The 25764-nt window shown below is 40.5% G+C and overlaps 2 protein-coding genes across 6 annotated transcripts in view; one reads left to right on the forward strand and one right to left on the reverse strand.

The window, feature by feature from the left end:
* TANC1 (tetratricopeptide repeat, ankyrin repeat and coiled-coil containing 1) overlaps positions 1-1916 on the forward strand; it is a 222223-nt gene extending 220307 nt beyond the window's left edge. For all 4 annotated transcript variants that reach the window (XR_008389666.1, XR_008389667.1, XR_008389668.1 and 1 more), the window contains one exon: positions 1184-1916. The gene's annotated coding sequence lies outside the window, so the exon portion shown is untranslated. The remainder of the gene's footprint in view (positions 1-1183) is intronic.
* The window catches only part of WDSUB1 (WD repeat, sterile alpha motif and U-box domain containing 1), a 73194-nt gene that overhangs the window by 659 nt on the left and 46771 nt on the right, over positions 1-25764 (reverse strand). The window lies entirely within an intron of this gene.

Genomic DNA, 25764 nt, shown 5'->3' on the forward strand with positions numbered 1-25764 from the left:
CTAAAATGAGATGGATATGAAAACTCCATTGCTATGATCCTTATTATGATTTAAGTGGTATTTGGGCAGTACCACTACTGCCCAAATATTTCTGCCACAGTACCCTAATAATTAGTACCCTAATAATGCATAGTATCCTAATGCATTAATACTGCACACATTACCCTAAACTGTGTCAGTATTTTACTGATTCTTTTTGAACGCTACAACTGAAAAAGGATCCTGTCAAAAAATTCGGATGCAGCAGAAAGGAAGAAAGGAAAAGAGCTGGATGGAGCGGTGCTGAAGATACATGAGAACAGACACGAAGAGAACTCGGCCCACTAAGGATTTGACAGCAAAGCTATCGGTGATGTAAATGGGGAGGGTTTGCCAGAACAAGTAGAAAGGACACATGGACAAAAACAAGGTGGGGAGGCCTGGGGGTTGGTGAAAGGCAGAAAACTGTACTTGAACAATGATTAAAATAAAATTTAAAAGATATTTTTAAATATAAAAATATATCTATGATATAAAAATGAACAAGATCCACCGGCTAAAACTTTTAATGCCGTGTTCTTGCAAAATTCTTTGCCTCTGAACATAGAAAGACTGGAGTTTTTGATTCACTGTAGCTTTTTATACTGGTAGGTCTTTCTTTTAAACTGAAAGCGTTAGTTCAGTTTAGCCCACGTACACATGGACCCCTTTGCTTGGATCCACAGTGCATCCAACTGGTGCAGACTGACAAGACCGATACGTTACTGACAGGAGATGCCCAAGAGTTTTCTGATTGCAACTGGTGTTTGAAAATCACTTGAAAAAATTCCCATTTGATAACTTTACCAACCTAACATACAGTTTGGTTCATTTGCTTCCCTTTTTATCCTCCCAATTTTTATGGATTGGTTTGGTTTTCAAGATTTATTTTAACTCTGTACATTTAAGTGGTTTCTAGGTAAAAACTAGAAAACGAGGTACATTCAGAGGAGTCTATTTTCTGTCTAACCCACGTTCCCTCCACTTCCTTATGGGTGGCCATGCATATTAACTTTAGTTTATCCCTTTGTGTTTTTGAAAATACAAGCAAACGTGTACAACACAGTACACACAAGTTCTTACATAAAAGCGCACATGCGGTGTCCTATTTTGTTCGTGGCTGGTTTTTTCACTTAGCTGCACCTTGCTCTGTTTCCCCCCACAGCACTCCACTGAGTGGATGCACTGGCGGACGTCTGGGTTGTTTCCAATCTCCGCCCTTCACAGATGGAGCTGCAGTGAACAGTCTAACCGCTTTGGGGCCAAACCCAGAAGTAGAGCTGCTGCATCAGAGAGTGAGTGTGTATAATTCTCTCACATACGCCCACGTGTCCATAGAAATGACCTTTTCTGTCATTCCTACCAACAATGTTGACGAGAGTTCCTTGTACCCAGAGCCTCAGCAAAAGAACATGGTGTCAAATTGGGTTTGTACCAGTCTCTCGTGAACAATGGTGTGTTGTATCAGGTATGTTTTATTTATTATGAGGGAAATAGAACATTTTTCATATGTTTAAGGACCATTTGCTTTTCCTGTTTATGTGAACTGACTTCTGTTTTCGGCCCATTTTTCTATTAGATTGCTCTTTTAATTTAGAAAGATCTATTTTTTAAATTGAGATATGATTGACAAAACATTAGTGTCAGGTGTTCAACATAATGATTTAATATATATTGCAAAATAATTATATGTCTAGTAACCATCCATCACCACACACAGTTAACAAATTTCTCCTTTTTCCTTGTAATGGCAACTTTAAGATCGACTGTCTTAGCAACTTTCTAATATATAATATAGTATTTTTAACTACAGTCACCATGCTGTATATTACACTCCCAGGGCTGGTTTTGTAACTGGAACTTTGCACCTTTTGACTGTGTTCAGCTACTCCTTCACCCACCCCCCCCCCCCGGCAGCCACCAATCTGTGATGAGTCTGGCGTTTTGTTTTAAATTCCACACATAAGTGAGATTGTGCAGTATTTGCCTGGGACTTCACTGTGCACAGCGCCTTCAAGTTCCACCCATGGTAACAAGTTGTCAGGATTTCCCTTTTTTTAATGGGGGAATAATGTTCCATTGATATACACACACACATCCCTTTTCTTTATTCATTCATCCACTGATGGACACTTAGGCTGTTTACATGCCTTGGCTATTGTAAATGCTACAATGAACAATGAGGGTACAGATACCTTTTCAAGTTAGTGGTTTTGCTTCCTTCAGATAAATGCCCAGAAGTAGAGTTGCTTAATCAAATGGTAATTCTATTTTAAATTTTTCAAGAAAACCCCCATACTATTTTCCATAGTGCTTGTACCAATTTACATTCTCTCCAACAGTGTACAAGGGTTCTCTTTTCTGCACAACCTCACCAACTGTTCCGTTTGACAATAGCCATTTCTGGCAGGTGTGAGGTGATACCTCACTGTGGTCTAGATTTCCATTTCCTGATTACTGATGTTGAGCACCTTTGCATGCACCTGTTGACCATCTCTCTCTGTCTTCTTTGGAAAAGTGTCTATTCAGATCCTCTGTCCATTTTTTAAATCAGATTGTTTGGGTTTGTTTTTGTTTTGCTATTGAGTGGTATGAGTTATTTATATATTGGATTGACCAAAAAGTCTGTTATCTTTTTTTCATAAAATAAGGCACATTTTTCAGTTTCACTAATAACTTTATTGATTTGGATATTTTGAGTACATGGGCTATCTCCCACTATTGGCTTCTAGTGGGCGGAGGCCCAGGGTGCTGCTAAATGTCTTCCAATGCATAAGACAGTGCACAGCAAATAACTATTTGGTCAAATGTCAATAGTGCCAAGGAACTTCATAAACCACTTTTGATATGTCTGATCAGTTATAGCACCTTCTCCATATACTGCACAGATCATTTTGTGTTTCAGTTGTTTTGCCTTTTTTTGAAATAAAGCATGTTGCATATTTTCTTCCATCTTAAATATTAAAGTGGCTGCACTATATTCAAAGTTTTTTTGAAATGCACACTGATTTGACAGCTGTCACAATACAATCTAACAAAATTGTTTTGAATGAAGGTAAAGACAACTATGCAGTAGTAGAGCCATAACACAAAAATAAACTTTTTGGCCAACCTAGTATTTTGGATATTAACCCTCATCAGATATACGAGGTCTGTCCAGAAGGTATCCAGACACATAACTGAAGAATATGCAAGCTACAAAAAGCATTGTACACAGGACAATGGCCCCTCAGTCCCCTTCAAAGTAGGCACCTTAGGACCTCACACAGTTGCCATCAGCTGCCTTGTCATATTTTCCTGAATCTCGGCAACAGTCTGAAATCTCTTCCCTTTCAAAGGTGATTTTAGTTTTGGGAAAAGCCAAAAGTCACAGAGCACCAAATCTATAATGTATATAGCAACCACACTGTCATGATGGCACTGCCAATCACCAGTTGCCCGTAGCTGCAGCCTTCTGAATCATCCAAATATTTTCCATGAAGGAATGTTCAAGCTTAACACAAAATCTGATGCAGATTTGTTGCTCTACTTGTTCAGTCATTTTGAATGTGACAGCCACACAGCACGCATGCTCACTCAACACCATCTACTGCCCCCACTGACTAGTACAGTGAAGCTGTCATTGTTCATGCATGTGCATTCCAGTCCACTCTCCTTGACTGCCAGATTACACTGATGTTGCACAAACCATTCTTGTTATATTAACAATGGCTGGACTTCTTCCAGAGAGACCTCATATATAATCTGCAAATACTCTATTTTCTTCCATTTGGTAGGTTGCCTTTTCACTTTATTGTTGGTTTGCTTTGCTGTTCAACATCTTTTTAGTTTTGTTTCTTTTTTGCTGCCTTTAAAAAGTTATCACCAAGGCCAATGTCAAGAAGCTTACCACTTTTGTTTTCTTCTTATTTTATGGTTTCATTCAGGTCTTATAGTGAAGTCCTTAACCTTTGAGTTGATTTTTATGTATGATTTAAGACAGTGATCCAATTTCAGGCCTTTGCATGTGCTGTCTTGTTTTCCCAGCACCATTTACTGAAAAGATTGTCCTTTTCCAATGATATATTCCTGATTCCTTTTATTGTAAATTGGTTGATTTTTATATGTGTGGTTTTATCTCTGGTCTCTTGATTCAGTTCTGTATGGCTTTATGCCAATACCATACTGCTTTGATTGCTATAGCTTTGTAATATAGTTTGAGATCAAGAATTCTGATACCTTCAGCTGTGTTCTTCTTTTTCAAGATTACTTCAGCTCTTTGGGGTCTTTTGTAGTTCCCAAACTGTAGGATTGTTTGTTCTACTTCTGTGAAAAGTACCATTGGAATTTTGATACGGATTGCATTGAGTCTGTATATTGCTAAACATACCCACTCCAGTGGGGAACAAAATTCTCTCTCTCTCTTTCTCCTTTCCTTCCCCTCTCTCTGAAAATAAATAAATAAAATATTTTTAAAAATACAATAGAAAAAAAATACTGTATATTGCTTTGGGCAGTATTGACATTTTAACTATTCATTCTTATCCATGAACACCAAAAGTCTTTACATTTATTTGTACCTTCTTCCATCTCTTTCATAAATGTTTTACAGTTTTCAGTATATAGGTCTTTCACCTCCTTGGTTAAATTAATTCTTAGGTACTTTATTCATTGAAATGTGACTGTAAATGGGATTGCTTTCTTAAAATTATTTTTGGTAACTTATAGCTAGTATACAGAAACACAACTAATTTTTGTATAGTGATTTTGTAATTCTGCAACGTTACTGAGTGCTTTGATTAGTTCTAACACTTTTTGGGTGAAGTTTTTATATGTATATGTAAAACTAAATATTTTATATAAGTATGTATAAAATACTCATGTATATAATATATACATATGTTTTATATATATACAATATATCATGATATCTACAAATAGAGACAGTTTTACTTCTTCCTTTTTCCAATCTGGATGCCATTTCTTTCTTTTTCCTTCCTCCCTTCCTTCTGAATCCTTACCCAAGGATTGTTCATTGATTTTTAAAGGCAGGGAGGGAAGGAGGAACACTGATCACTTGCCTCCTGCAAATGCCCTAACCAGGAATTGCAGCCTTTTTGGTGCACAGGACGACACTCCAGTCAACTTAGCCACCTGACCAGGGCCATTTCTTTTTTCTTATCTAATAGTTCTAGCTTGGACTTCCAATAATATTTGAATAAAAGTGGAAAGAGTGATCTTTACTCTTGTTCCTGCGCTAGAAGAAAGCTTCCCAGCTTTCACCACTGATTATGATGTTAGCTGTAAGTTTGTCAAGTATGGTCTTTAGTATGTTGAGGTATATTTCCTCTCATATCCACTTTGTTGAGAGTTTTCTTCATAAATGGGTGTTGAAATTGGTCAAATGCTTTTTCTACGTCTATTGAGGTAATTATATGATTTTTATCCTTCATTTTGTTAAGGTGACGTATCACACTGATTTATGTATGTTGAACCATCCTTGCATCCCTGGAATAAATCCTGCTTGATCATGGCGTGTGATCCTTGTAATGCTTTGAATTTGGTTTGCAAATATTTTGAGAATTTTTCTATGTTCGTCAGGAATATTGGCCTAGTTTTCTTTTTTAGTAGTGTCTTTGTGTGGTTTTGTTGTCTGGGTAATGCTTGCAATATGAAATAGTTTGAGAAGGATTCATAGTAATTCTTCTTTAAATGTTTAATTTGTTTCTTATATCTATGGAATAGTAACGCTTCATCTACTTTTCCCTTTCTCTTTCGGATTTTGAGTCCAAATTAGAAAGTGTCCTTATTTTGAGGTTATCAACAAACTTACTACATTTTCTTCTGGACATTGTACAGTTTCACTTTTATATCTCTGACCCATTTGGAATTAATATATAGTATAGAAGATGAAATCAATTTTATTTTTCATATGGCTGTTCTGTAATCAGGATACCACTTGTTCAAATTATTTTTCCACCGATTTAAAATGCCATTTTTATCCTTCAATTTCCAAAGGCACTTGGGTCACTTTCTGGATTTTTTAAAATTTTTGTTCAAGTACAGTTTTCTGTCTTTCACTCCCATCCCAACCCCCCCAGTGCTCCCCACCTCCCTCCCATTCCCCCCTGCCTTAATTTTTGTCCATGTGAATCCTTCCCCTTTTCCCCTGAAATTCTCTCCCCTCTGGTCCCTGTCAGCCTGTTCTCTATTTCAGTGTCTTTGGTGATATTTTGCTTGCTTGTCTGTTTTGTTGTTTAGGTTTCTGTTAAAGGTGAGATCATATGGTATTTGTCTTTCACCTCCGGCTTATTTCACTCAGCATAATGCTTTCCAGTTCCATCCATACTGTTGCAAAGGGTAGGAGCTCCTTTTTTCTTTCTTTATGGTACATTGTGTAAATGTACCATAGTTTTTTGATCCATTCATTTACTGATGGGCACCTAGGTTGCTTCCAACTATTGGCTACTGTAAATTGTGCTGCTGTGAACATTGGGGTGCATAGGTTCTTTTGGATTGGTGTTTCAGGGTTCTTAGGATATAGTCCTAACAGTGTAATTGCTGGGTCAAAAGGCACAGATCCATTTTTAGTTTTCTTAGAAAATTCCATAATGGTTGCACCAGCCTGCAATCCCACCAACAGTGAACTAAGGTCCCCTTTTCCCCACAACCTCTCCAACGTTTGTTTGTTGCTTTGTTTATGATAGCCATCCTGACCGGTGTAAAGTGGTATCTCATTGTGGTTTTAATTACTTTCTGAATTTTTAAAATTATTTTCCATTGGTCTGTCCCTCATCTACCAGTTGCACACTGTGGTTTTACAGAAGCTTTATAACATGTTCTCACATCTGGTAGGGCTACTGACACTCCTCTTTGTTGTTGTTTTTGACTTTCTAGGTTCTTTTCAATGGAACCTCATAATCATCTTCTGATTCCCTAGGGGGAAACCTAATAGTCTTCCTATCTGTCATCATTATGCTTTACGTTTGTTCCTATCTGTCATCATTATGCTTTACATTTGTTCCAAGTATACTTTACAGGGGTTATTTTATAAGTTTTATGTCTGGTAAATTTTCTATATGTGTAGGGGTTTGCTTTTGTTATTGTACATTAAGTCCTGTATTATACTTTTTAATTGCTTTGTGTTTACACAGATGAAGGCTATTTATTCCTCTTTAAGTTGCTAAATGCTGATTAGTCCTATTAAGCTCCTGTCTCTCAGCTCCGGGGCCAGGAACTGCAAACCACATTTCAGCTCTGCCAGCCGGTTCCTTGTTAGGGCCTGGAATAGAGTTCTCTGAAGGGAGACATAACCGGGTACAGGCCCCTGAGTGTCGTGCCTGGCCATGGCCCAGTTGGTCACACTCTTCAGGTTTATTTGCTTGCTTCTCTGTCGGTATTGCCCAAATTTGTCTTATCCTTTTCCCTTTACAGAAACTGGCACCAGCTGGGTAACTCCTGGTCTTAGAGGCCTGGTTCTGAGATCCAGGTTTGGCTCTGATGAATTCAACGCCTTTCCTTTGTTCTCCAAGTCCTAGGGATGGTAGATGCTTTCTGCAGATATTCCTTTACTGCCTTTTGCTTTTGTTTACGATGTAATTCACACACCATACAGCCGACCATTCTATGTATGCAATTCAGAGTTGGGCAGCCAGCACCACTGTCTGATTTGAGGACGTTGTCATCACCCCATAAAGAAACCCTACACCCCCTTAGCAGTCACTTCTTCCCACCTTTGGCAACTGCTAATCTATTGTCTTTGTGGACTGGCCTGTTCTGGACATTTCCTACAAACAGAATCGTACAATATGTGGTTTTGGTGTTTGGCTTCTTTCACTGAGCATATTTCTAAGGTTCATCTGTGTAACATCTATAAGTATTTGTTCCTTTTTGTGGCTGATTAATACCACTCATTAACTACTCATCCCGTGGTGGGACACTGGGTTATCTCCACATTTTGGCTATTACCAATAAGCCTCCTATGAACATTCATGTACCATCTTTTAGGGCAACAGACATTTTCCGTTCTCTCAGATATACAGCTCGGAGTACAAGCACGGGACCACGTGGTACCTCCCGGTGTTTTCAACAGCAGCTGCACCACTGCACCTTCTCACCAGCGGCACTTCTGCACTTCCTCGTCAACACAAGGTACTTTCCAGCTCTTTGCTTCTAGTCATCCCAGTGGATATAAAGTGGTTTTGATTTTCCTTTCCCGGCTGATACTGAACATCTTTTTTAATGCTTATTGGCCATTTGTCTGTCTTCTGTGGAGAAAGGTCTATTCAAATCTTTTGCCTACTGGCCATTTGTCTGTCTTCTGTGGAGAAAGGTCTATTCAAATCTTTTGCCTATTTTTAATTGGGTTATTTGTCTTACTGTTGAATTATAAGATTAAGTAGGAGAATATACACCTGATCCTCAAATAATGTCAGGCTGTTTAATATCTTTTAGTTACAATGTTGATGAGATGGTACAGGAACTTAATTCTTGTCAATATCCATTAGCCTGTGGTAAAATTGGTTTTATGATGTCATTTGGCTTAAAGTTACAGAATCTGTCAATAACATTAAGTGAGGGTTTAGTAGACTCAATTTTTATTTATAAAAAGTTGGGAATAATGAACTTCAATTTTATAGAATACCATCACACTAGCCTGTTACTGATGATGTGTGTGCTAATATTGCTGTGAATTATTTTATATTTTTAGTTCAGTGACAGCTAACTCATGTGCCACACTAGGCTAGATAAATCTGATAATAGCATGTTTTAACCTTCCAGGTGAAAAGAGCCAGGTTTATTATTAATCTGTTATATTCCATGGTGATGACATAAAACTGTGTGATTTCTGATAGTGGTGTTTGGTGCTTAAATATGGTTATGAATGTCCCCCATGTATTAAAAAAGGTGTGATTTGTTTTGAACACTGAATTTGAGATACTACTTTGCTGAGAGTTATAATCAAGTCTGTCACTGTGCTCTGTCCTCCCATTACCTATAGTTTGTGTGTGTAGGACCGCAGAGCCCCTAACAGTGATCTTCGCAGAGAATCGTCACTGTCAGTGTCGGAGTGCCCTCCTGCGTCTTTTTAATTAGGGGGCATCTTCATTCTACTTTTGTAGACAAGTATGTAACAACTTCTTCAGTTGCAACTGTCTCGTTGTTGCCTATCCTTTCATTTCTGACCTGAGCTTTGTTAGCTAATCTCAACTCTTCTCTCTTTAGAATTATGCCAAATTATTTATTGAAATTACCAGAATGTTTGGCAATAGTGCTGTCATTCTTTATATATGTGATTTACAAAAATATAAATTCTTTCACTATAATATTGTAGGAGCTGCTTTCATCAGTTTTGATGTGTAGGTAGGTCTGTATTTTTGATCTACTGGTCACCTTTACACTCTTACTTATTCAAGTTCTCATTTTTTGCATTTTTAACAGGCATATATACATTGTGAGAGCACACCATCATCATAATATGGAACTTTGGTACCTTTAATGAAACTCCCTTATGTGAATGACTTTTCCTGGCTTGCCTGTGAGTTGTCCGGTAGCGGTGAATACAATGTGAGCGCGTCTTCCCTGTGCAGCTGATCTGCTGGAGGGATGCCCGATACCCGCGAGCTGAGTATCTGCTTTCTACCTCTCTTAAAACAGTGATTCTTTGGAATAATTGAGTGGATCTACATTGCTCAATATATTGAAAATTTAAAATGGTTCGGCCAAAGTTCATTCCAAAGAAGCAAGAGGGATGCAGAGACACAAAGCAAAGACTGCTTTCCCACCTACACGCAGAGCTTTTCATACATAAATGAACAAGCAGTGAAACATTATCATCACTAAAACGAACTGATACTCCTGGTTTCTTTTAAAAATCATACCTGAAGTGTACTGCAACTAGAGAAGCTTAAGCTTATTTGAAATCAAATACGTCACCGGGAGAAAAAGTGGCACTTTTGGAAAAAATATACATAGTATATATCCCATCCATTATTAACTAGGTTTGCTTGTTTTCACTACCTTTTTAAGTGTTCATCCAAACAGTACCATCTGACTCTTGCTATAAATCAGGATCGGTCCCAGATAGTTCTAGGACAATATTTAGTAAGCTCCACTTACAAAATTGTATATTCAGATAAAAAAGTTTCTGATAAAACACCAAAATGAGGACACCTCTTGTTTATAAGATACTTTCATTCCTTCGACTTCCATTGCTGGTGGATTATGGAAGGCCCATGATTTCTTGCTACATTATACTTATAAATGGTGACTACAGGAAGCATCATTTTACATGGATTTGAAGCTCTAGGTTCAAATCAAAAGGCTTAACTCTAGTGAAAGGTTCAAATGAAAAATATCAGATCACTGGCATGATATTGCTGGTACCTCACCCCAAATATGCTCAAAGCCATATTAATTTTTTTTTGTACCTTATAATTCTCCCCAGTCAAAGGGACCTGGCCAAGACTGTTATCTTTATTTTTTAAATAGATTTTTATTGATTATGCCATTACAGTTCTATTTCCCCGCTTCATTCCCCTCCACCCTGCACACCCCCTCCCCCACCATTCCCCCCCTTTAGTTTATGACCACATGTCTCAAGTTCTTTAGATTCTATATTTCCCATACTATTCTTGTTCTCCCCCCATCTGTTTTCTACCTACCATCTATGCTACTTAGTAACAAAACAGAGAAAATTACGGAAGTCTGACAACAACAAACCACTGGCCAGACAGGTAAGAGGGGCGGAGCCAGCAGCAGAGCAGGGTCGGGCAGGAAAGATCCTCTGGACCGACCCAGTGAGGGCGCAAGGCAGCTGGCTGACCTCGGTCACACATTTGTGTGCAGATAGACCAGCAAAGGAGCAAGCAGTAAGACCGCACAGGCCCCAGTGGCAGGAAGCAGCAGAGGGGACTGCCATTGCCCCTCTCTTACCCCGCCCTGGTGAACACCTGGGGCTCCCCTCCTCATACGTTAACAGGCGTGAACAGAACAAAACATGGCTCAAGAAGAACTGCTCAAAGCCCCAGAACCCATAACTCTAAGCGACCAAGAAATAGCAAAACTTTCAGATACACAGTTCAAAACACTGGTGTGATCAGGATGCTCATGTACTGGTTGATTTTAGTCACAAATTAGAGGAACATATGAAGGCTAAACTAGTTGAAATTAAGGGAAATGCACAGGAAACCAATAGTAATGGGAAGGAAACTGGGACTCAAAAATCAAGGGAGTGGACCAGAAAGAAGAAAAGAATGAAGAAACAAGAATTCAAAAAAAAGTGTCCTGAAGGTTCCTAAGCCTCTCCTCATCTTTAAGTGCTCCAACAAACGAATTATAGGGGTACCAGAAGGGGAAGAGGAACAGCCCCAAGTGGAAAACTTATTGGAACACATAATAAATGAGAACGTCCCCGATCTAGCAAAGGAAATAGACTTCCAGGAAACCCAGGAAGCTCAGAGTCCCAAAGAAGGTGGGCCCAAGAAGAAACACACCAAGGCACATCATAATTACATAAGCCAAGATTAAAATGAAGGAGAGAATCCTAGAAGCAGCAAGAGCTAAGGGAACAGTCACCTACAAAGGAGTTCCTATCAGACTGTCAGCGGATTTCTCAAAAGAGACCTTACAGGCAAGAAGGGGCTGGAAAGAAACATTCAAATCACGAGAGGCAAGGACCTAGATCCAAGATTACTCTATCCAGCAAAGTGATCATTTAGAATGGAAGGGCAGATAGAGTGCTTCTCAGATAAGGTCAAGTTCAAGGAGTTCATCATCACCAAGCCCTTATTATATGAAATGTTAAAGGGACTTACCTAAGAAAAAGAACATAAAAAAGATGAACAGTGAAAGGACAGCAAACTCACAGTTATTAACAACCACACCTAAAACAAAAGCAAACTAAGAGGACAGCTAGATCAGGAGCAGGACCATAGAAATGAAGATCCCATGAAGGAGTAGCAACAGGGGAGTGGGAGTAGGTAGAAAATAGATGGGGGGAGGGCAAGAATAGTATGGGAAATACAGAATCTAAAGAACTTGAGACACATGGTCATAAACTAAAGGGGATGGTGGGGGGAATAGAACTAATGGCATAATCAATAAAATATATTTTTTAAAAATTAAAAGATGGCTCTATCAGTACTAAGAATTTATTCAATAGAGTTAAGTGTTAACTTATGGCACATTCATACCATAAAATACTGTCCTCTATTTGAGAAAGAAGTAGCTCTGAATATATACCAATAAAGAATATTATTTAATACATTAAGGGCAACTTTTGAAAAGTATGTGTCATATCCCATGTTACAGAACAAATTATAAATGCATAGACAAATATTTGGGAGGATAAACCAGAGTACAGAAACGTCTCCCAGTTTCCTATGTGTATATGTGTGTGTTTTTCACAATTTAAAAGGATGGATGAATACAAACATTGTGTGAGACCACTGGAGTATAGGCAAAAACAGGTCTTGGAGATTTTTTTGCGGCAGTTCATTCAATAAACAAGCCTTCCAAAACAGCAGGGTGAAAATGCCAAAAAGGACACATGATCAATTTGGAGAAAACAGAAACTAGAAGAAAGCAAAATAAATTGAAAACATATGCTAGAAGGAGTTATCTCTAATATATCACAATATAAAGAAATCAATTCTATTAAAAATGAGGGCTGAATATTTTTTAAATTAACTAAAATGAATTCAAGTGTGTGTTTCCCACAGGGAATGCTTCTAAAACAAAGTAACGGAGGAAGGCCAAAAGGACTCTTCTGGGATTATGCTAAGTGAAAAAAGCTTCCCAGTTATTTACTGCATGATTCCATTCATATAACACTTTGAAATGACTAAAGTTTAGGAATGGAGGATAGATTATTGGTGGAGGTGGAAAGAGCAGGTAGGTAACGCATGCAGAAGGGGTGCTGTGGGGTTGGAACTGTTCTGTCTTGACTGGTGGTTGACGCTCAAACCCCTGAAAGGGACAAAATTGTGTAGAACTGAATACACACATGTAAAAGTGGAAAAATCTGATTTGTGGATTGCATCCATGTCGCTGAGGGGCCGGGAGGGAGGGGAGACTAGATAAAGTGCACAAGATGCCTCTTGTGGATCTTAGAACTGCACATAAACCTGTACTGCTTCAATTAAAAAAATAATAAAAAATGGGTGGCACCAAAAAGGCTGCAAGACACACTAAATATAAGTAAGGCTCTGGAGCAACTAGAATTCTTAGACTGCTGGTGAAAGTATAAATGGATTCAACCACTCTGAATAACTAACTGTGTATATCTATTCCTAGGGATATACCCAATAGAAATACAGTTTGTTCCCCAAAAACCATGACTAAAGGGTCGGGGCAACAACCACCATCAGAGTCGAGCAAACAGACAAACCATAGTACGCTCGCACACGAGAGTGGACACGTTACTGCTTTGTGCAACCACATGGGCAAATCGCACGCACACAATGCTTAACAAAAGAAGTTACACCCACTTTGATTCAGTTTAGATAAAAATGTACTTCTGACTGATCTACAATGTTAAAAGTCAGGATATTGATTAGCCAAGGTGAAAGATTGTTCATTATGTGAAAGTTCAAGATGTGTACTTATGTTTCCTTTAGAAATAGATATACCATGCAGGGATAGACAAAAAAGAGCCAAGATTAAAATGAATGAGACAAAATTCATGAAAAATACATTACATGACAACATGAATATTTTCAGGTGATAAAAAATGCAAACCTCAAGAAAATATTCAAAAATCTAAATTGATAACCTAACCTATTAAAAGCTGCATTGGAGAACCTCTGGTCAAAATGGCAGTATAGGCAGACATACTTTGTCCCCGCACAGCCACATCAAAATGACAACTAAAATACTGAGCCATCAGAAGTCGAGTTGAATGGAAGTCTGACAACTACGGAATTAAACCACATTTGACTGGCAGGAGGGGTGCAGACGTGAACGGGCTGGTCCCACATCCATGCGTTTTGGACATCTTGGGAGTGAGGGGTTCCAGTGTCAGGAAGGTAAGCCCTCAAAACTTCTGGCTACAAAAACCAGTGGGGATTGAGTTGGTAGAAGAAACAGCTGGAACCCCAAGCAGTTTCTCTTAAAGAGCCCACCCACGGACTCACTTACTCAGGCTCAGTCCCTCTGGACTTGAGCACCAGTGGCACGCAGGGGGAGGCTGAGGTGTCTGGCATCACAGCGAGCAGAAGCTAGATGCCCTTTTCTTAACCCTCGGGCTGGCAAGCTGGTGCCATATCTGAGACCATCAAACTGGCTAGCACTGTTTGCCCTGCCCTGGAGATCCCCAGAGACTCTACCCCACCCAATTTGTGGGCCCACCCAAGATGCTTTTCCATATGAAAGACTGGTCTTGGCTCATACTGTACAACTTCCTAAATCCTCCTCTCTAACAAGCAACAGCTGGCCTCCATGAGCCCCAGGCCCAGAACTATCAGTAGCCATCTCAGATTGATTTATAGCTCAGGCAGGGTGGCCCCAGGCAAAACACAGGTGGGGGCTGACTTGGCCTGCACTATCCGGGAAACCCCAGGGCCAGCATAACCAGCACTATCCGGGAAACCCCAGGGCCAGCATAACCAGCAGACAGTTACCACATGGGAGCACCACTACCCACCCCACCTCTACACAGCTGATCCTCCATGGACAGCAGAGGTTGGTCATCAGTGGTCACAGCCAGTCCTTGCAGCTGACTGGCCTGAGTAAATCCCTCCCAATGATCTGCCAGCAGCAACCAAGGCTCAACCACAAGAGGAGGATGTACTCAGCCCACAGTAGGTTACACTTTGACTACCAGCTTGGGTGACAAGGGAGGCTGTGTCACTGGAACTTACAGGACACCGACTACATGAGGCCACACTACCAAGACAGGGAGTCATTGCAACCCTACCTAATACGTAGAAACACACAGGGAAGCTGCCAAAATGAGGAGACAAAGAAACATGACCCAAAACTCCAGGAAAAGAGCTAAACAAAATAGATATAAGCAATCTATCAGATGCATCAGATGCAGAGTTCAAAACACTGGTTATAAGGATGTTCAAGGAACTTAGTGAGGACCTCAGCAGCATAAAAAAGGCCCAATCAGAAATGAAGGATACACTCATTGAAATAAAGAACAATTTACAGGGAAACAACAGAATGGATGAAGCCTGAATCAAATCAATGATTTGGAACATAAGGAACCAAAAACCAAGAAGAAAAAAGAAACCAAAAAGATGAGGATAGTGTAAGTAGCTTCTGGGACAACTTTAAGAATTCCAACATTGGCATCGTAGGGGTGCCAGAGTAAGAAACTGGAAATCTATTTGAAAAAACAACAAAAGGAAATGTCCCTCACTTGTTAAAGGGTTGAGGTTAGTCCAGGAAGCACAGAGTCTCAAACCAGACAGATGCAAAGAGGTCCACTCCAAGACACAGCATAATTAAAATGACGAAGATTAAAGATAGAAACTCTTAAAAGCAACAAGGGAAAAGCAGTTAGTACCTACAGTGTAGTTCCCATAATACTGTCAGCTGATTTCTCAAAAGAAACTTTGCAGGCTAGTAAGGGACTGGCAAAAAGTATTCAAAGTCATGAAAAGCAGGGACCGACAGCAAAGACTGCCATACCTAGCAAAGCTATCATTTAGAATCAAAGGACAAATAAAGAGCTTCCCAGACAAAAAAACAAAACCTCAAAAAACAGCAGTCTTGGCTGGTGTGGCTAGGTGGACTGAGTGCCAGCCTGCGAACCATGGGGTCGCTGGTTTGATTCCTAGTCTAGGGCCCATGTCTGGGCTTTGGGCCAGGTCCTCAGTAGGGGGCACATGAAAGGCAACCGTATATTGTTTCTCTCCTTCTTTCTCCCTCCCTTCCCCTCTCTAAAAATAAATAAAATCTAAAAACTAAAAAATTAACTAAAGGTGTTCATCGTCACCAAACCATTATTATATGAAATGTTAAAGGGACTTATTTAAGAAAAAGATCAACACTATGAACAATGAAATACAAATCTGTCAACAACTGGATCTGAAAAACTAAACAAGGACAGAGACAGAATTGTGGGTACAGAGAGTGTTTTGATGACGGCCAGATGGAATGGGGGTGTGGGGAAGAGGTGAAGAGGTGAGGGGGTTAAGAACAAACAGGTAGCTGCAGAGAAGCCACGGGGATGGCTCTGCTTCACAGTACGGGAAATGGAGTAACCAAAGAACTCAGACACATGAACAGTGTGCGGGGGGGGGGGGGCTGCCTGAGATAGTGAGGAGTGCTGGGTGAAAAATCAGGACAACTGTAAAAACCAATAAAATATAATTAAAATCTGGATTTGAATTCATAATAATCTGCAGTTAAAAACTCTCCTACAAAGAAAACACACCATGATGACTTCACTGATAAGTTCTATCAAACATTTAAAGAAAAGATATTAGCAATACTATACGAACTCAAAATGTGGAGGAGAGGGAACATTTGCAAGGCCAGAATTACCCTCATACCACATCAGACAGACATTGCAAGGAAACTACAGCCAATGCCCCTTATGAACACAGATACAAAAATACTGCTAACATTACCACATCAAATCTAGCATATACATAAAGAAGATAATACAAACCCTAAAGGTTTCACACACACACAAAAAAACAACACAATTGTTCTAACAAATCCAGCAAAGTTGCAGGATATAAAATCAATGTATAAAAATCACTTGTGGTTCTATATACTAACAATAAAAAACTTCTAGAGGGAATTAAGGAAATTCCATTTACATATAGGTAAATAAACCTAAAGAAATTAAAGGCACAAATAAAATTAAAGGCATCTCATGTTTGGGGATTGGAAGACTTACTTAAAATTCCATGCTACACAAAGCAATTACAGAGTCAATGCAATCCCTATCAAAATCCCAGTGAATTTTATGTCAGAACAGAATGGTCCATCCTAAAATTCATATGGATTCACAAGGAATCCTGAATAGCCCAAGCAATCTTGAAAAAGGAAACCAAAGTTGGAAGACTTGCATTTTTTGATTTCAGGCGTTACTACCAATTGACACCAAAATGCTGTGGTTCTAGCAGAGACATAAAAAAAAATTGAGACCAACAGAATAGACAGCCCAGAAATAAACCTTCACATATACGGCCTAATGTTTTCAGCAAGGGTGCCAAGATGATTCAAAGGGGTAAAGAACACTTAACCAAGTGCAGAAAACTGGATATCCACATACAAATGAAGTTGGTCCCTTACCTTACATGTATACAAAAAATAACTCACATTTGACCAAAGGCCTAACTTTAATAACCAAAACAATAAAACTCTTAGTAGAAAACACAGGAGGAATACTTCAAGACACTGATTTTGGTTACAGTTTTTTGAATATGATACCAAAGTCCACGCAATAGCAGAAACAAACAGATAAATGACTTCACAAAGCAAAAGATTTTAACAAAGTGAAAGGCAAACAGTGGAAAGGGAGGTCCATTTGCAAATCATGCATCTGATAAGGGACTGATACCCAGAATATATAAAGAACTATAATACAACAACAAAAAACAGACTACAAAATGGGCAAAGGATTTCATTAGATATTTCTCAAAAGAAGATACACAAAATGGCCAATAAGCACATGATAATATGCTCAACATCCTAATCATTAGAGAAATGCAAATCAAAATCATGAGATACCACCTCATACTGGTTAAGGCAGCTGTCATGAAAAAAAGTAAAAAGGACTGGCAAGAATGCAGAAAAATCGGAACCCTTCATGCACTGCCAGTGGTACAGTAAACCGGTGCAGCCGCTGTGGGAAATGCTGGGGTGATTCCTCATAATATCAAATTCCAGTCCTGGGTATACACCAAAAGGATCGAAGGCGCACGGACTTGAGCTGATATTTGTACATCCGTGTTCACAACGGCATTGTTCACAACAGCCAAAAGGTGGGAACAATCCAAATGTCCACAGTTGGGTGACTAGGCAAACTAAATGTAGTACATACATACATACAAGGAATATTATTTGGCCTTAAAAAGGAAAGGAATTCTGACACATGCTACAGTGTGGCTCAATCCTGAAGGCTTTCTGCTAAGTAAAATAAGCCAAACACAAAAGGACAAATCCTGCACAATCCCACCAATATGAAGTTTCTGTAACAGTCAAGTTCAGAGAGACAGGAAGGAGACTGGTGATTGTAAGGAGATGGGTAGTATTTAAATGAAGATGGTATATAGCTATTATTCAACGGGTACAGACTTTTGGTTTTGCAAGACGATGTAAGTCTGGAGATGGTGGTAGTGGTTGCATAACACTGAATGTACTTAATACCTGAGCTGCACACTCAAAAATTGTTGAAGTGTAAATTTTGTTCTCTATATATTTTAACAACTTAAAAATCAATGAATGCAATTATGGCAGGCAGAATAGTGGCCCCACAAGTATGTCTGCATCTTACTCCTAAAACCTGTGAATGTGTTGCATGGCAAAAAGGAATTTAGGTCACAAAGGCATTAAGGCTACAAAGGCAATCAGCTGATTTTAAGGTAGGAAATTATCCTAGGTTGTCCAGGGCAGCCCACTCTAATCTCATGATCTCTTAAAAGCAGAAGAGGAAAGCAGGAAAGTGCATCAAAGGGGTGCAACAAGATGCAGAGATACAATCCACTGTTTCTGGGTTTGATGATGGAGAGAGAAGGCCACAGCCAAGGAATGAGACAGCCTCCAGAAGCCAGTGCATAAGTCTCCTACTGCTTCTGTATTGTTACCTCCAATTTCATCACTTAAAACAACACTATTCATTATCTTACAGTTCTGCAGATCAGAACTATGACATCAGTCTCACTGGACTAAAATTAAGGTGTCAGCAGTGTGGCATTCCTCCTAAACACTCTAGGGGAGAATCTGTTTCCTTGCCTCTACCAGCTTCTAGAGGCCGCCAGAGTTCCTTGGCTCACAGTCCTGCATCCTTCCAGTCTTTGCTCTATTGTCTCATCTCCTGTGACCGACTCCTGTGACAGCTCTGAGCAGGACATGGATATCTTTGGGAAGCCATCATTTTGTCTGCCAGGGTTGGGAACAGCCCTCAGCTTACAGCCAGCAAAAAAACAGGGGCCTCAGTTGTACAACCACAAGGAACTGAGTTCTACCAACGACCTAAGTGAGCAGGAAATGGACCCTCCCCTAGAGCCTGCCAACACCTTGCTTTTAGCCTGTTACATCACCTTGAACTTCTGACCCACAGCCATTTTGTTCTAAACCACTAATTTTGTAGAGATTTGTTAGAGCGGCAATAGAAAACTAATGTGGGTATCTATCGCTTTACAGGCTAAAGGAGAAAAACCATATTATTTCATTGGATAAGTATTTTTTAAATTCTCAGTAACTTGGGAGTGAAGGGAACTTCTTTAACTTGATAGAGGGCAGCTAACATCATACATAATTTAGTCTTTTGATAAAAGACTAAATGCTTTCCCCTAAGAGCAGGTAAAGTAAGAATGTCTACTCTCCCCACTTCAACACTGTGCTGGAAATCCTTGTCCCGTGTAATAAAATGACAGGACGGGGAGGAAAAAGACTCCTCCAACAGCAAAAATAAACTACCTGGTTGTTAAAATGGGCGTAGCATATAAAAGATGCTCAACCTCACTAATCATTAGGAAAATGAAAATATAAACTACAATGAGATACCACCTCAAACCCATAAAAAAACAGAAAATAACAAGTGCTGGTGAGGATGTGGAAAAATCAGAACTGTTCCGCAATGTTGACAGGAATATATAAAGGTACAGCCGCTATGGGAAACAGTATAGAGGTTCCTCAAACAATTAAAAATAGAATTGTTAGTGATCTAGGAATTCTATTCCTGGGTATATATCCAAAAGAAATGAAAACAGGATGTCAAAGAGATACCTGCACACTTGGGTTCAGGTAGCACTATTTACAGTAGCCAAGAGGTGGCGGCAACCCAAGTGGGTTGAAACGGATGATGAAACGGCACACACACGACGAGTGTACGTACAGTGCGCACATCTCAGTGGAGAAACAGAAACACAGGCGGGACAGACCTACAACGGGGTATTATCCCCCAGTAAAAAGAAGGAAATGCTGCCACATGCAACTGTGGAGATGAACCCGGGGGGCATATGCTGAGCGAAACAGGCCAGTCACACAGCCTTGTGCTGCATGATGTCACGTACCAGGTATCTAGAGTTGTCAAAACCAGGGAAACAAAGTAGACTGGTGACCAGGGGCTACAGACAGAGGAAGTGGGGAATTGTTGAAGGGCACAGAGGTTTAATTTTGTAAGACTGGTGAGTTCTGGAGACCGGCTGTACCACAATGTGTGAACAGTTAGCACTCTGGTGCACCTAAAAAGGGTTCAGGTCGGAAATTTTATGTCGTTTTTACTCCCCCCATGCACACCCTGGCGCATTTTTCTGTACAAATGGAGAAAGTTATTCTAAAAGCTAAGTGGCGATATGTTAAGGACCAAAAATAGCTACACAGTTTTGAAAAAGAACTAAGATGATTTATACTGCCTGATATCAAGACGTACCATAAAGCTACAATAATTAAGGCACTGAGGTAACCGGCACAAAGACAGACGTACAGATCAGTAAAATATCACAGAAAGTCTAGGATAACTAGCAATATGAAGTCGGCTGATTTTCAACAAGGGTGCCAAGGTAACCCAATTAAAAAAAAAGATTTCTCAAATGCTGTGGGAACAACTGGATACCCATTTACAAAAATAAAAGAAGTTAATCTCCCACTTAACATAAACATAGATTTGAAATAAATCGTAGACCTAAACATAAAAATGTAAACTATAAAATATCTAGAAGAAAACAGGGTAAAATCTTTTGTAGCACTGACATAGATATATCGATAGGATACAAACTATGAAATTCAAGGGAAAAATGATAAATTGGGCCACATCAAAATTAAAAATGTTCACTCTTCCAAAGATATCATTAAGAAAATCAAGAGGCACTTCCGGTCCAGGTGGTGGAGTAGATAAATGCTGAGCTCACCTCCTCCCACAAACACATCACCATTACAACTAAATTACAGAACCACCTGATTGGAAGTCTGTAATTAAGGACATCAAGCAGCAGCCACAGGCAGTCGGGTAGGCGGGCCGGAGATGCAGAGTGGCCTGCCCCACACACGTGTGGTGATTAAGACTCAGGAGGAACAGGACAGCTGCAGAGACTCCCGCCTCCACACCCACTTCCCTGGTCAGAAGCAAGTGCCCCAGCCCCACAATTGGCTCCACAGTCCAGGGCACAGGTGCCACGAAAAGGAGTCTCCATGAAACCCAGCAGGGACTGCATCCCAGATGGAGGGCTGCTAAAGTCCCACACGTCCCACTTGAGGGCCCCCACACAGACTCTCTCACTCAGAAACCCACTCTGGGCTCCAGGGCAGGGCAGCAGCACAAAGGGCACCAGGAACACATGGAAAGTAATTGAATTGACTAGCTTTGGGGTGAGGGCTGGAAGGGCAAGGGTCAGGGCAGCTCCCTCCAAAGGACAGAGTGCTGGCAGATGCCATTGTTCCTTTGTTAAGCGCTCCTCCCACCCAGCTGGCAGGCACAGGTGAGTGCCCAACCTGTGCGCTCCATTAACCTGGCTAACACCAGCCGGCCTGCCCTGGTGACTCCCTGAAACCCCGCCCAATCCAACGCATGTGCCCTGACTGAACTTCTCCAGGAGCTTTTCCACACAAGTGGCTTACATTGTTTTCATTGCAGACTTTCCTAAAAATTCTCGAAGGTCCACAAACCCCAAATAAGCAGTGGTAACCTCTGGTATGCCCTGTACCTTTGCTAAGTGTCCCCAAACCTGTCAAGGCAGTGACCAGTTTCAACTTACATTGTAACTTCCATCAGGTGGCCCCAAGCCTGGCATAAGATGCAGCCAGGGTTGGCTTGGAATACAGATTAAACCAAGCAGCCAAACAACTAGCAAAAGTGGTGGCTGGCCTCAGCTCACATCATGGTGCCCCCAAGGTACAGTGGCAGCCTGCCCTGGTTTGCAGCACAGCCTTGGTTTGCAGCACGGCCTCTTCCAAGCTCTGCCAAGCCCAGCACAAGTGACAATCAACCACAGATCACTTTGTAGCTCCCAGCAGGTACTCCATGCTGGGCACAAATAGTGACTGGCCTTGTCCTGCACCAGAGACCCTCCCAAGAGGCTCTAGAACCAGTATACATGGTGGCCAGCTTCAGACCACACCAGCGCACCACCTAACTTGCACCACAAAGGATGCACCCAAAGAGCAGACTCAGCTGGCACCACAGTCCACCAAGGTGACTCCTGCTCCTTGGAATCAGACCCCACACCACAGCTCGCCTGCTCTAGTCCCTGACAGCCCCACAGCCAGTCTGCCTGAGGGTCTATCTCACTGACTGACATGCTAACAGCAGTCAGGGCTCAACTATGATGGGAGGGCACACACAGCCACACAGGGGACAGCCCTGGAGCACCCAGATCAGGTGAACAGGGAGACTGAGTCACTGGGCCCCCCAAGATACCCAATCCCCACGGTCACTCTGTCAGGACTTGGAGAAGTGTCAGATCTACCTAAAACATAGAAACAAACACAAGGAGGCAGCCAAAATGAGGAGACAAAGAAACATGTCCCAAATGAAAGCACAGGACAAAAATCCCCGAAAAAAAGAACTAAAAATATAGATAACTTACTACACACAGAGTTCAAAACATTGGTTATCAGGATTCTCAATAAACTTAGGGGGAAAATAGATGAACTCAGAACTTCAATAAAGGAATAGAAACCATAAAAAAGAACCAGTTAATAATGAATACAATAACTAAAATGAAGAATGCATTAGTTGGAATCAACATCCGATTCAATGAAGCAAAGGATCAAATCAGTAATCCCGAAGATAATGTAGTGGAAAACCTATTCGGAACAGCAAAAGAAAAAAAGAATTTTTCAATATGCGATAGTTTAGGAAGCTGAGACAACATTACGCACACCAACATTCGTGTCACGGGGCCACCAGAGGAGGAGAGAGAGAACACAAGGGACTGAAAACTTTCCTGACCTGTGAACGAAATGTACACACCAGTGCAGAGTCCCAAACACAGCGAACCCAAAGAAACACACACCAAGACACATCATAATCAAAACGCCAAAAATTAAAGACAGAGGGAGAATCCTAAAAGTGGCAAGTGAAAAGCAGTTAGTTATGTACAAGGGAGCTCCCAAAAGACAACCAGTTGACTTCTCAACAAAAGCAATGCGGGGTAGGAGGACTGGCACAAAATACTCAATGTGTGGAAAAACAAAGACCTGAAACCAAGATTACTCTCCCCAGAAAGGCTATTGTTTAGAATTGTAGGAGACACAAGAGTTTCTCAGCAAGCTAAAGGAGTACATCACTTCAAAGCCAGTACTATAGGCCATGGCTCGTATTGCTCAGTGGACTGAGTGGCAGCCTGCATGCACCCTGAAAGGTCGCTGCTTTCACTCCCAGTCAGGGCGCGTGCCTAGGGTGCGGGGCCTGGTCCCCAGCTGCAGGCTTGTGAGGGGCAACCCATCAATGTTTCTCTCCCTCTCTTTCTCTCTCCCTTCCTCTCAAAAAATAAATCAATACCATCTTAAAAAAAATAAAAATAAACAAGTATTATGGAAATGTTATAAGGACTTTTTTAAGTAGAAAAGACCCAGAATATAAATAAGAAAATATAGGAAAGAAGAAAACTCACTGACAAAAGGCAAACACTTAGTAAAAGCAGTGGGATCAACCAACTGTAAAGGTAGTACAAAGATTAAAAGCAGATGGACTTTGTTATTTTTAGGACAACTCATCCAAAAAAGCAGAATATATAGTTTTTTCCAAGGCACCTGAGACATTTTCCAGTGTAGACTGCATTTGAGGCCACAAAGCATGTTTCAGTAAATTTAAGAAGACTAAAATCCTACCAAGCATCTTCTCTGATCACAGAGGTACAAACCTGGAAATAATGACAAGAGGAAAATGAAAAACACACAAAAATGTGTAAGCTGAATAATATGCTACACTTGAATGGGTTAAGAACAAGATCAAGGAAGAAATCAAAAGGTACCTTTGGAGAAGGAGAATAGAGGACACGGCCCCAGGTTTACGGGCCACGGACAGAGCAGGTCTAGGGGGAAATTTAAAGCAAAACGGGCCTGACTCAAAAACCAGGAAAAACCTCAAGTGAACAACAGTCTGACCTTACACCCAAGGGAACCAGAAAAAAGGACAACAAAGCCCAAAGTGGAATGAAGAAAATAATAATGGTTGGGGTGGAAATAAACAACACAGAGTTTAAAAAAAATAACAAAGATCAATGAAACCAAGGGTCGGTTCTCTGAAAATTAAACTAAATTTATAAACCTTTAGCCGGCTGCATCCAAAAAAAGGGAAAGGGCCCAGATAAAATCAGAAATGAAAGAGAAGTGACAGCTGACACCACAGAAATACCAATAATTACCAGCAAGTACTATGCAGGGGACCCCCCGAAAGGAATTGATTTGTAAAAACTGTATATTCATTCCTCCATGTTTAAACTTCAGTCACCTTCATCAAAGTACTCTCCATCTGACACAATACACCTGTGAGACATTTTTTCACTGCTCAAAGAAGTTGCTGAGCTCCTCGATTTTGATGGCTTCTGGTGCTCCTGCCATTTTGTTTCACCTCTTCCACATCAGTAAAACGTTTCCCTTTAAGGACTCTTCCATCCTGGGAACAAACAAGGTCCCTTGGGGCAACAGGGTGAATAGGGAGAGTGGTGTATGGGAGTCGTGCTGTTTTCGGTCAAAATTTGCTTAACACTCAGTGCTTGTAAATCCCCCATCATGAAATGGACAAACTCGTTGAGTCTTCAAAAAAACAAAATTTCACTGAAGCCAAACGCAGCCTCTCACAATAGCGCCAACTGGTATGCTGATGCAGATGTGTTCCTAGAACACTCTCCTAGTTGGGGAGGCCTATACTACGTGGAGCCTGCTCTCCAGAACATAATTCTACGTTTTTGGGGGGTACCCCCTCATGAAAACTTATATGCCAACAAATTGGAAAACCTGGAAGAAATGGATAATTCCCAAGAGACATAAAATGTTCCAAGGCTGAATCAAGAAAAAACAGAGAATCTGAACAGACTGATAACTACTAACAAAATTGAATCAGTATTCAAACAATTACAAGAAAAAAAAAGCTCTTAGCCAGATGGCTTCACAGGTGAATTTTACCAAATATTCAAAGAGAAATTAATACCCATAGTTCTCAAATTATCCCCCCCAAAAAAGAGGCTGGAAAACTTCCAAATGCATTTCACAAGGCCAGCATTCCCCTTATAACAAAACCAGATGTCCCATGTCATTTCATTTACATGTGGAATCTAAAGAAAATGAATGAAAACAAAACAGAAACGAACTCATAGATACGGAGAACAAATTAATGGTTGCCAGTTTGGGGGTGGGGGGCAGGTTGGGAATGATGACAGGATTAATAAGCACGAACTGTCCGATACAGTATTAGGGTTATGTGAAGGACAGCGCAGGGAACACAGTCAGCAATGCTGTGGTAACTATGTGTGGTGCCAGGTGGGTACTAGACCAAGGGGGGGTGATCATAAGGTATACACATATCTAATCATTATCTTGTATGCTTGAAGGTAATACTGTATCTCAAGTGTAACTGAAACAATTTTCAATTTGTTTTAAAAAACAAAACAATGAGGCAAGCTACAGACCAGGAGAAAA

The sequence above is a fragment of the Artibeus jamaicensis genome, unplaced genomic scaffold, assembly GCF_021234435.1.
Source record: "Artibeus jamaicensis isolate MK-2021 breed Jamaican fruit bat unplaced genomic scaffold, CSHL_Jam_final contig_936, whole genome shotgun sequence".
Classification (NCBI taxonomy): domain Eukaryota; kingdom Metazoa; phylum Chordata; class Mammalia; order Chiroptera; family Phyllostomidae; genus Artibeus; species Artibeus jamaicensis.